Genomic DNA, 13,220 nt, shown 5'->3' on the forward strand with positions numbered 1-13,220 from the left:
GACTCTCACTCCCCACTATAAATACAGGCAGCCTGCTGGTTACAGGTTGCCTGTTAATTTCTAGGTTCCTGGCTATTTGTTGGACTACTGAAGACTCACCTGATCCTGTTCCCTGACGATCCTTTGCCTGCTCCTCCTGTACTGCGCTTCTGTCCTGGTATTGTGACCTCCGCTCCCAACTGACTACTCTCTTAGGACTCCTCTTGTACTTCTCTGCTCTCCTGGTATTTGACCCCGGCTTCTCCTGACCATTCTTTGCTTAATCCTTTGTACTGCGTAGCTTTCTTGGTTCTGACCCGGTCCGTTCATGTTCCGTATTTTGTCTTGTCTGTCTTCCCTGCACATATCCTAAGTTAGGGACTGTCGTACAGTTGTCCCCTGTCATCAGGACTCGTGAGGCAAGTAGGCAGGGCCAGGGGTGAGGGTGGAGCGCAGTGGTCACTATCCCTCCCCCTGTGTGTGTGTGGACGTGACCGTTACACCAAGCTGCACCAAAAATCCTTGTTTGTCAGCAGCAGATCGCCCTGTGTAACCAGCGATGTCCTAGGACAAACAAGGAAGCTGTATGGGGATCAACGATCATATTTATGATCATTTGGATATTCCATGGTCGAGGACTTTGTTTATCTTTGTAAACTTTGACTTTAGCAACCTTGACATAGAATGGATCCATAAAACATCTCAATAGCTTCTAACATTGTTCTAATCACAAGGGGTGCATTTTATATTTTATCCTTACCTGTCACTTTAGTCAGGTAGTCGTCTGAAATGAAGGCTACATGGTATACAGCAGGAGGAACTGCGCAGATTGAAGGTAATGCAAACAAAAATCACGTGCTTCTCTTGTACCTGCAGAAAAACCTTGGCAGGTAATCTGCAGGCAGATACAGAAGCTCAGTCGCAATGTGTATGTGGCATCCACGAAAATGTCAAAGTTTTACATGAGGCTTAATTAGCATAGTCAGATGAATGCTTGGTCTACAGAACGAAGATGAAATCCCCGAGAATTAAAGCAAATCATCTGTAGTCATTCGCCTTTCTTAATATACACATTTTTATCTTCATCTCGGAGAGAGTGGACTTACCATCAATAATAGGATGTCATATATATCAAAGTTAATTCTGTCATTCCCACTTTCCGCATGGGAATTCACTGAGTCACCTGCCAAAGCAATTATTAATATATTGTTAACAAGTCCTCCCAAGGTGTTTTACTAGCTTCTCAAAAGAGCTCAAGATGTCTCAATCGCACATTTGAAGACACAAAAAAGGAGAGAAAAGAAAAGTTGACAGTCGGCGAGCGGTAATGTTACTATTGAAGAGATGAATTTATTAAAGATGAAATTGGCTGCAAGATTTAGGCTTATGTTAAAATCGTTTTAACACCTGGCGATGATTCTGTCAAGATCAGTTCTTAAATCTCTTTCCAAAAATACTGCTCATCTTGCTCATCTCATCATTAGCAAAGGTGTTTTTGATGTAACACTCCAAAATGGGGGATCCTTTTAGAAAGTTCTCCTAGCTTATGTTGGTATCTTCTATTTCTGAGGGAGCATTGTGAACCTGATCCCCAGGTTCTGGTATGTAAGTAACCAAGGCAAAGGAACCCAAGACAAAGGGTTCAACCATTTCCCTTGAATTAGTGATGCCATGTTTTAGGCTTGGCACAAAATTATTCTCCTTGCAACCATCCAGACCAACACTTATAGGTCAGGGTTTTCTTGCTATAGCACAGAAGATCTTTAGATGTGTCCATCCTTATATTTCCTCTTGGCTCAAGATATCTTGAAGTGAGTGGCACACAATGAGCACCTTTGAAAAAAAAAGTTTACATTATTTAATTGTCTGTTGTGGGTAACATGAAGGGTTTTTTTTATTGTCAAAGCTGATTGTCTCATGCTACTCATCTTGAGATATTTTGAGCCATCTTAGGCGGCTTACTGGCTTCCCTGAAAGCGTTCCTGAGTTTTCAGAAAAGTTTTTTTATTTTTTACAATCAGAACTGTGAAGGAGGAGTTACGTTTGGGCTCCCCCAAAGTCTCTTTCAACCATATTATTCCCTGTTTCAGCTGCATAGTTAGGTGCATTTCTCTCAGAAGCAGTGGGTGTCTCCCTTCGGCCAGTACTGTATGCAGTTACCTCACTTCCCTTACTTTCCACTATGTTTGTTTTCTTCTAGGGAGCTTAGATATGGTCAGATACCAGCTAAGGGAGAATAAATCACACTTACAGAAAAGCAGGAGACCCCCGAAGCAGTGTAGAAGCAGTTCTCTTATCAGGCTCACAATCTCAGCTAGCTCTGACACGCCCCTACTTCTTCTCAATCCTCTTCTGAGCCTCTGTTACCTGGGACGGATCTTGCTTCCTTAGGAGGAATTGAGACCCCTAGTAGCAATGACTTTACTTTTTTTTTCTAGGTGGACACAGGTATATTTTTTTAATTATATCATTTAGAAATGTTCTAGTTCACTATTACCATTCACTATTAAATGCATGTCCACCCTCCACTCATTTCTATGGGAAGCCGAAAATAGCCGAGCACCAGCCTCGGCTATTTTCGGAAGTCCCATTGAAATGAATGCGAAGCTCACCAAGCAAGTGGGCCACTGCTCAATTCACTTCTATGGGGATGGCGGGCGCGCATGCATGGTGTGCCCTCATTCACTTTGTGGGCTCCCTTCTAAAGATAGGTGCGGGTCTCAGAGGTGGGACCCTCATCTATTAGACCTATCCTAGCAATATTCCCCCAATGTATGAGATGACGTCAACATTTAATTGTCTTACTTTTTATAAGATTTTAATGACAATTTGACACATTAGGGTGCAAAAAAAATCACAACTTAGTCTACCCTTCTTTCTTGACAACCCATTTTGATGAAGCTACTCACCCTTGTTGGTTGAGTATAAGAGAGCAGATGCAACTTTTTGCTCCACATAGCTCTAAAATTGAGCTACCAACACAACACCAAATCTAGGCCATTATTCCAAGTTGTTTTATCATCTGTGCCATGAACCAAGAAGCCCATAATTATATCTATTGTTCATCATCAATAATTACTGTTGAACTATTTAAGAAAATCACACCAAAAGTGGCTATTGCTGGTTTTATTCCTCCTTTTACTGTATGTTTTTTATTGTGCCTCGTGCCAACGCTCTTACCAAGCACAACATTATTCATCTATATGTCAGCCAACAAGATGAATCGCTCCTCAAATCATTTCCCTTGATCCTGACTACCGGACAGTCTATCAAACAGACTGCATTTCTGTTATGTAAGCGATTTTAGCGCATCAGCATTCCAGACTCTGCAGCGTTATTTCTGCATATTGGTGGATTTAAAGTGTTCTTCAATGTCATTAACAGGAATGAACAATAGATATCGGTCAAGTGCACTTAATAGCACAGTGCCAGCTATGTAGGACCCTGGGTGAAGTCCATACCTACCTACTCTTTTGGAGGGACTGTTCATCTTTTGACCCAAGTCCCTTTTCCCCTCTAGAACTGATGTATTAATTTGCGTTTATGAATCTACTATTATGCTCCCTTAAGTGGCTGTTTGATTCTTCACTGCATATTAGACCATGGCGTCTACATTATATAGAATTTGGTGCAATTTGTGCCTTAAAGAGGTTCTCCAGCCTTTTACTACATTTTGGCTCCCCCTTCCATGCTATCCCTGTGGAGGGAAGCATACTTATTCGCTATCCACTAGTCTGTCCTGGCTTCTTTGGCCCACTGCTGCATTTTCCGCAATCCTGTTTCCATGTGCAAACTTTCGGAACAGGTGGGGGTCACTTGTGCTGACACAGCCAATGATTAGCCACAGCGGTAACGTGTCAACCAAGTGGCACATCACTGGGTCCCTGCATGAGAGATATGTCACTGTTGCAACCAGCCATTGGCAGATCACACCTTAGAAGAAAGTTTTTACCTTTCTGAAGTTGAGTGGATCAACCTTTTGGTAACCCAAGCATGTGCAGCTCCTCTTCTGAGATTCCAGCTCCCAGAAACATCATGTCCTTTGCCATGTTTCCGCCTTGAGCTTTGAAGGGGACGTTGTTGTCACTGTGGATGGGACCAGTACTGTTTGTCTCCCTAAAACATGTGCAAACTCCTGAATCCACTTCAACACATTCTCCAATTAACCAGGGAGTAGAATAGTTCTGGCCACGTCCATAGCCCAGGTCAGAAACTTGGTAAAGGATGTGATGTTGGTGGAAACAGGATTTTCAGAAGAGGGACATCGTGTGACCAGATTTCTGAGGTGTCGATCTATGCAACTCTGGAATAGTAAGGATACTACAAACTTTTTTCTACAGGCGTTCTATGTGAAATTCAGGTTGGTTTACCCTTTGTGTGACACTCTCCGTCCCAGAAATACTCTTTAACTTTAGTGTCCCTCCAATACCTCCATCCATTTCTGCTACATTATATTAGGATTCAAAGAGTGCACCTATCCAAAGTTTACACTATATAAAATCAAGATTAATTCAGAAATGCAACCTACTTTATACAGTTTTATTTCCTTAAAAAAAATCATAATAAATCTCTCCTCTGACTGTGGGATTTGTTTATTGTCATTATTTAACTATGGCCCCCGAGGGGTTTTCATACTATTGACCGTGGAATTGTAAGCAAAGACAAGAGCCCGTCTTCAGCACTACAACATTTTACAAAGTGTAACATTAAATACAACAAGTGCCATTCGTCCTTTGGGAATGGAAAATGTGTAAACGTAGGGAAAAAAATGTGTCCCGAGTATTCGCTGCAAGCTGTAACTCAATGTAATATAAAATGTAGCCAGGACGGCACTTGCAAATTACATTTTTATATTTTTCTCTGTACGTTTTGGAGCTATGATACTAAATAGTGCCAAGAATACTAATAAGTAGAGATGAATGATTTTCTTAAAATTTGATTTGGGTCGGATTCAGTCAATTCAACTTTCTGATTTAGTTCAGGTCAAATTCAGGGAAATTATCTCTCTCCTTTTCTCTCTCTTTTGCTCTTTCTCCCATTTTGATTCTCCCGAATTGGGTCAAATTCACAAATTTCAATTCGCTCATGTATGCTCATAAGGGTCTGAAGGGTGCTCCTGCTGGTCATGCAGTTCATTATTATTACTTGGTCATCATAGATGAAATACTTGCCCATTGGGCCAACAAGTCTTTTATGTGTCTCATGGTAAAGTAGACTCTATTCCTATGTTATAGAGTCAAGGGGTTTTGGATGTTCTCATAATGGGTCAATAAGGTAAGAACACCTTCCAGCTTGTCCATTAGTGGATACATTCTCTCCTACCATTATTCCTTCAGGCCAGCAGGTAGTAAATGTCAAGTATCCTGGTTTGGGAGATACTCTGTCATGGGGTATCCATAGCATAGACATTGTATATAGACCATTAGGGTGTGGTACATGAACATCAATCCGCTAATATGTGACTGGTAAATCTTGAGTGAGGATAGAGTTTTAGTAGAGACTTGTAGATCCAGACTACTCCCTTGATACTAGTAGGAGAGGTCACCTACAGCTCCTTCTAATCAAAGAGGAGCTGTAAAAGTCATTTGGCAACTGACAAGCAAGTTTTGGTGCAGCATCGGCGCAACAGAGAAGAACTCTACACCATTCAGACATCAAGGACAAAATATTTACCTGCATGGCTATATGTTATTTGACCCTTGACTGCTGGACTGCCATATAGTGTCCTGTATTCTACTAGGCCAGGGATGGGCAAACTGCGGCTCTCCAGCTGTTGTAAAACTACAACTCCCTGTATACCCAGTCTACCTACAGTTATCAGCCTACAGCAGGGCATGATGGGATTTGTAGTTTTACAAAATCTGGAGAGCCGCAGTTTGCCCATCACTGTACTAGGCCACCACGTAGTTAACAATATATCATTGGGACACAAGTGAGAAAATTCTATCCGATAGGATAAGCAAAGGGTGGACATAGTTTCATGGGTTCACCTAATATAAGATTTCATTAAGATGTTACCCCCAAGAGAATACAAGTGAATAAAAACTCAGGGGTCAATGGATCATTCACCATTGTTTGGATATATTTCTACTTAGAAACAAGGAAGTAAATTATCTCAAAGTTATTAAATACACAATATGCTGGAAACCAACCAAGGACTACTCCTTAATATCACTTGCAGAAAATGTTTTCCTTCTCAAAAAGGTACCAGGGAATGGGGGTGCTCAAGGAGGTTGAATCTGAAATCTCGACAGCAAAATTTTTCAAAGCTTGCTAAAATTTACTTACATAGTATGGCTCCACCTGGTGTACATTTACTTACATAGTATGGCTCCTTCTGGATTTCATTTACTTGCATAGTATGGCTCCACCTGGTGTTCATTTACTTACATAGTATGGCTCCACCTGGTGTTCATTTACTTACATAGTATGGCTCCACCTGGTGTTCATTTATTTACATAGTATGGCTCCACTTGGTGTTCATTTACTTACATAGTATGGCTCCACCTGGTGCTCATTTACCTACATAGTATGGCGCCACCCGGTGTTTATTTACTTACATAGTATGGCTGCACCTGGTGTTCAGTTACTTACACAGTATGGCTCCACCTGGTGTTCAGTTACTTACAAAGTATGGCTCCACCTGGTTTTCATTTACTTTTATAGTCTGGCTCCGACTGGTGTTCACTTACTTGCATAATATGGCGCCACCTGATATTAATTTACTTACATAGTATGGCTCCAGCTGGTGTTTTTTTTACTAACATAGTATGGCTCCACCTGGTGTTCAGTTACTAACATAATATGGCTCCACCTGGTGTTCAGCTACTTACATAGTATGGCTCCACCTCGTGTTCATTTACTTACATAGTATGGCTCCACCTGGGGTTCAGTTACTTACATAGTATGGCTCCACCTGGTGTTCAGTTACTTACATAGTATGGCTCCACCTGGTGTTCACTTACTTAAATGATATGGCACCACCTGATATTAATTTACTTACATAGTATGGTTCCACCTGGTGCTCATTTACCTACATAACATGGCTCCGCCTGGTGTTCATTTACTTACATAGTATGGCTCCTCCTGGTGTTCATTTACTTACATAGTATGGCTCCCCCTGGTGTTCATTTACTTACAAAGTATGGCTCCCCCTGGTGTTCATTTACTTACATAGAATTGCTCCACCTGGTGTTAATTTACTTACATAGTATGGCTCCACCTAGTGTTCATTTACTTACATAGTATGGTTCCACCTGGTGTTCATTTACTTACATAGTATGGCTCCACCTGGTGTTCATTTACTTACAAAGTATGGCTCCACCTGGTGATCATTTACTTACATAGTATGGCTCCACCTTGTGTTCATTTACTTATATAGTATTGCACCACCTAGTGTTCAGTTACTTACATAGTATGGCTCCCCCTGGTGTTCATTTACTTACATAGTATGGTGCCCCCTGGTGCTCATTTACTTACATAGTATGGCTCCTCCTGGTGTTCATTTATTTACATAGTATGTCACCTGCGGCCTTTATTTACATACATATTATGGTGCTCCCTTGTGTTTACAATGTATAGCAATGTGCTTGTCCACCTAATGGGGAGAATGCTGCTGGTCACACATGCACAGGGTTTCTGCAGTAGCATCGCAGTATAGCTGATAAGACTCCTACAGCAAAGGAGGTAAGGAACAGAGGAGGGCAGCTGCCAGAAGGGAAAGGAGAGATTTTGTCCATAGCCCATCCCTAACAGGGGATACATGGAAGCATAAAAAAAACAAAAAACAAAATTAACTTTAAAACAGCCATCAAGAGTATTACGAGACTAACTATCCAGAGACTTTTGGTATGAAAATCATGTATGGGATAGTCCACTGCATGTTCTAAAAAGAGAAGAAGTATCAATGAGGTTCAGTCCAAAATGTTAAAATGAGTTTCTTCTTGATGGAATACATTTACATAAGATATGCCGGTCAGTAATAGGGCTGCCTTAGACTGAAGAGGGTGGCGTTGAGCTGAACAGATCCTTGATCAGGGACCTAAAAGTCCTCATTTTCTGACTTCCACCCAGTTATATCTTGACTTCCAATTAAATGTACATTAGATTGTGAGGAGCCCCACGGGCTGAGGAACTGTTGTGTTGCACATTCCCCCTACACCCCTCCAGTATATGTTGGTGCCATATAAATAAATACATAGGAAGCTCTGATACAGAAATGTTTCGGTAAATACCGTGAGTTCCAATGATGTTGGTTTGCAGAGGTTTACCGTAGCGCGCTCTGTCTGCAGCACTGCCATTTCTGCAGACTTATGACACATCTTGTCATTTCTCAAATTTAGCATTTTCACTTCAATCAATAAACACTGCTTAAACCAGATTTACATCACTCCTGGTCTTAAAATTACCCTTCACATCACGTTTAACTGTAATTCATTGTCCTTTCCACTGTTAAACCAAATAGATTACAAACCCTCCCCTCCCCCTCCACCTTAAAGAAATTATTGGCAGCGATCTTCTAAACGGTACAATTATGGAGCTGTTATTAAATGTCAGGCTATGCTCTCTTATGCTGCAGCGAGCAGAGAGAAAAAAAATCAATACCGCCTTGCATTCCCACCAACCAGAAAAACCTCCATCCTGATAAGATTTTCCAACCGTGACACATTGTCTGGATTTTGTTTATAGGATAAATGTCTAAATATCAGTATTGTTCTTGGATGTTGCCCACCTACGAGATGCGAGCTATGCTTAGTGCTTTTGTTTTATAGAAAAATGAGAAATTATTCAGTGCATAGATCAGACACGTCCAATAATCCTGAGCTGCAATCCGTGTGCCTGGAATCTGTCCAGCCAGGGTTCAGTCATCCGTCTTGTATGTAACGCACCTATGCCAACTTGCCGATATACAATAGAAGTATAAAGGGTAGGATGCTTTGGACTGGGCATTCCTTACCCTGGGGCAAAATACTCAGTATGCTTTCCTATACCTTTATTCAAGTACCTGGCCAAGCTGGAGAGGTTTCTTGGTGCCCCCTTTGGCAGGTGACACCCTGTGGGGTATAGCTGGTATTGGAGCTGGCTGGGCACGTGCCCAGTCCTTGAGTGCTGGGAGAGTACCAACAAGCCATTCTACTTCAGTTGGTTGATGTCAGATCACAGGAAGGGGGTCAGACCACTGGGACCCGCAGCAATCTTAGGAATGAGGGGTTTCTTCTCTGGATGGATTGCTCCATCAGTCCCATAGAAATAAATTAGAGCAGTGACATGAACACTACTGATCCATTTAGACAGGTGACCTTCCATTCTCAGGATCACGGGGAACCTCAGTGGGCTGGAACCTCTGCAATTGATATTCATCCCCTGTCTTGTGGATACAGTAGATGATAAATGTTTATTTGGATAATTCCTTTAAGGAAAACCTTACTAAGACTCTGTCCAGAACCTTCATGTGAAATTTCTGTAGAAGTCTAGTCCTGTAATTAAGAAGTTACTTCAAGGCAGCCTATGCTAAGGTTGTAAGAACATCATAGAGGGCAATCTCCACTCTGGTTCTCCTCTTTGAGCTTGATCCAGGAGCCACTAACATAGAGCAGCTCTAAATCTGGTAAACCCAATCCATGTCCCATGTTTCTTGGACAAATTCTATTGTCAGCCATGTTGGCTCTCATGGAACTATTTTTTCTGGTAACCCCCAAAAGCCCAGCCCTCTGATGTTACCTGGTAGGTAGAATAGTGGAATCCATTAGATGGTTGATATTTGACCAGTTCCGGACCTCTAGGTGGTCACCATCCTAGAGAATAAAATAATTTTTTTCCTTCTTTACTTATCTAGAGAATATAATATAAATCTGATAATCTAGAAATGTCACAAAGTGTCAGCATAAGAGTCAGTGATGTGTCTGTTTATTTATGAAGCCTGAAGTACAGTAGGAATAAACTGGAAAAGAGAAAATGTAATCGAGGGCGTTGAGAAGGTCAAGAATATTATTATATGCAAATCTCGTGAACTTTCAGTTATTTCTTGAAGATTGCGGTGTGACAACTGTAAGGAATGCAGATGAGACACAGTCTGTAGACGATGCAAAGCATTTACACTGTATTTTCAACAAACTCCTGTGCATTTATTATCATACAATCTCATATATACTCATATACTCCATCCAGTTTCCTGATCGCCTATTAAGAGAGTTAGCTTTTTGTTTTAAAAACGTGGCTGCTTTCTTTCAAAACAGCGTCAACTATGTCCATGGCTTGTGTCTGGTACTGAAGCTCATGAGTACTGAAGTGAATGAGAATGTGGCAAAGTTTTGTGGAGAATGCAACATTTTAGATGAATTTCTGTTGCTACTTAAGGCCCAGCTGATTACAAAGTCTTCACGTATCTGAAAGGAAATCTCTTTTGTGATTGTTTTAATTGTCCTCATGGTAGACCAGTCTTGACCTTAATGAAGGGTAATTATGTTGAGCCTCCACAACAGGGCATTTTTTTACATTAGTTACCGAGGCGTGATACTTCTAGATTATATCTATTTCAGTTGAAAATGTAATGCTGGTCAACCATGGAGATCCAATGATAGACCATAGATAGAGTGTTATGGGCATGAATAGTGTGGTCCAGCAAAAATCATCAACCTGATTCTTTGAGTTACCCATCTGATAAGCTAACGGTTAAGGAGCTCAGATTTTCAGTGGCATGCAAAAGTTTGGTCACCCGGATCAAAATGATTGTTACTGTGAACAGTTAAGCAAGTTGAAGATGAAATGATCTCCAAAAGGCATAAAGTTAATGACATATTCCCTTTGTATTGTAAACAAAAAAATTTTTATTTTTTTTTATTTTCATCTTTCACATTTTCAAAGTAACAAAAATGTAAATCGGACCAAAGCAAAAGTTTGGGCACCCTGCATGGTTAGTATCTAGTAGCACCCCCTTTGGAAAGTATCAAGAAGAATGGGTTCCATGAAATTCCCGCAAATTCTGGAAGCAAACATAACAGCAACTGTAAAAAAGCTGAAGCTGAAAAGAGGATAGCTTCTGCAAATGGACAATTATCCTAAACACCTCGAAATCCACAATAGACAACCCCAAAAGGCACAAGTTGAAATTTTTACCATAGCTTTCACAGTCACCTGATGTGAACATCATTAAAAATTTGTGGATAGACTTCTAAATAGCAGGGCATTCAAGATGGTCCAGCAATCTCACAGAACTGAAAGACGTCTGCAAGGAAATATGAATGGAAATCCCTCAAACAAGAAATAAAAGACCCTTGGCTTGGCTCCAAAAGAAAAACAAATTTTAGCTGTGATACTTGTCAAAGGGGGTGCTGCTAGGTACAAATCATACAGGGTGCCCAAACTTTAGCTTCAGGCCCTTTTTCTTTTTTTGTTATTCAAAGCATAGTTTTCATGCAAGTTCCTTTTCTAAGTTTAGGTTTCCACAAAGTATAAACCTCCAAACAAGTTTAGTCCTTGTAGTGAAATTAGAGAAAAAAAACAAAAAACAAACAAACACAAGTACAGATGGAATTGCTGAGAATCTTTATTAGAGAAACAATCCAGTGTATCGAGGTCAAGGCCCAATCCGATATTGCCCGACTGTTTGTCCAATATGGACTTTCAGCAATTCCAACTGCTTCACCAACTTCATGACTGCCATGACTTTTTTGGCTCGACCATTTTCTTTATCTCTGTCCTCTTCTTTAACTCCAGCCTTTTCTGTATCTTCACCTTTTTCTTTATCTCCATCCTTTTCTATATTTCCATCCTCTTTTATATCTCTACCATTTTCTTTATCTCCACTCTCTTCTTTATTCCTACCTTCCTCTTCATCTTCTATATGTTCACCATCTTCTTTATCTTCGTCTTTTTCTTTATCTCTGCCATACTTATATCCGCCATCTTCTTTATTTGTATAATGTTCTTTTCCAATATGTTGTTTATCTTTGACATTTTCATCATCTTTGTCATCTTATTTATCTCCAACTTCTATGTTATCTTTATAATGTTCTGTATGTTTGTCATCTTTTTTAAGATCATCTTTGCCTTTTCCATTATCTTTATCTCTTTCATGTTCTACATCTTCTCCATCTTTTTTAATCCTTGCCAGTTTCTTCATCTTTGCCATCTTCGCCTTCACCATTTTCTATATCTTCACCATCTTGTTTACCTCTGCCATCATCTTTCTCTCCATCATTTTGTTCTACCTTGTCTTCTTTTTGTTTTGTCTTCTGTCTTAATCGTCTTTTGTTATGTTTACTATCAATATTGTTGTATTATCACAGTTTTATTGCCAGTTTTGATATTTAAGGTAATGATCTATTTTTAACTGTTGTGTTGTACTATACAGTAGGTTCTTGGTTTTTCAGAACTATCTATATATTTCTCCTATAATTATACTTTACCCAGATGTGTTTCGCCCTTCTATCACACCGATAGCGTGTAGAATCCTCTCTCATTTGATTTACCATACAATTGAAATATATTTAAGAAATGTGAAATAATCCTTGAAGAATCCTGACATAATGTATTAATCCTAGAAATGTACGTTCTATGTGTCTTCTCTGGCGAGGGCGTCCTTGGGCCATTTAATGGGCATTCATGAAAAATGGTGTTAATAGTCTGGCTTTTCTGTCACTAAATGTAATGACACTTACTCATTAATGAAGAACTGTTAAATTTAAGACCAAGGGATACGTGAGGATGTCACCATTACAAACATGACTTCTATGGTCTCCGGTTAAAAATGGCCCATTCATTTAGCAATTATAGATTCCATTAAGTCTTGTTGAATCTTTATGGGATAAGTGTGAAGCTTCTTTTCTGGTTTGTCAGGCTCATCCCACCTTGGCCGCTCAGTTCTAACAGATTAATAAATTACACATTGTGTTATATGTAACTACATCATCTAAGTGGGAAAAAGAAATCCTTGTAATTTTGATTGAATAGATGATTGCTTTTGATGTAGATTTGTATGTTGAGTTACTAACAGGAAAGAAATCTATAAAATATTCTCATGGACCCCTTGAGATTCTATAGATACATTACACAATGGAAGGTGCTGTAAAGTCCCAGCTTCGGAGGTACTGCAGAAGAGCTGATGAGTGCGGGTGCAGGGTCTCGGACCCCGCCAGTCAAATATTGATGGCCAATCTGGAGTGTGGGTTATCAGTGTGAAACTACTGGAAAACCCCTTTAAAGGGATTCTGTCACCTCTTTTTACGCTATAAAGATGCGAA

The 13,220-nt window shown here is 40.2% G+C and overlaps 1 protein-coding gene across 4 annotated transcripts in view; it reads left to right on the forward strand.

Annotated features, from left to right (window-relative positions):
• DIAPH2 (diaphanous related formin 2) overlaps window positions 1-13,220 on the forward strand; it is a 1,253,176-nt gene that overhangs the window by 373,336 nt on the left and 866,620 nt on the right. The gene's annotated exons all lie outside the window — the stretch shown is intronic.

Source organism: Bufo bufo, chromosome 8 (assembly GCF_905171765.1).
Source record: "Bufo bufo chromosome 8, aBufBuf1.1, whole genome shotgun sequence".
NCBI lineage: Eukaryota > Metazoa > Chordata > Amphibia > Anura > Bufonidae > Bufo > Bufo bufo.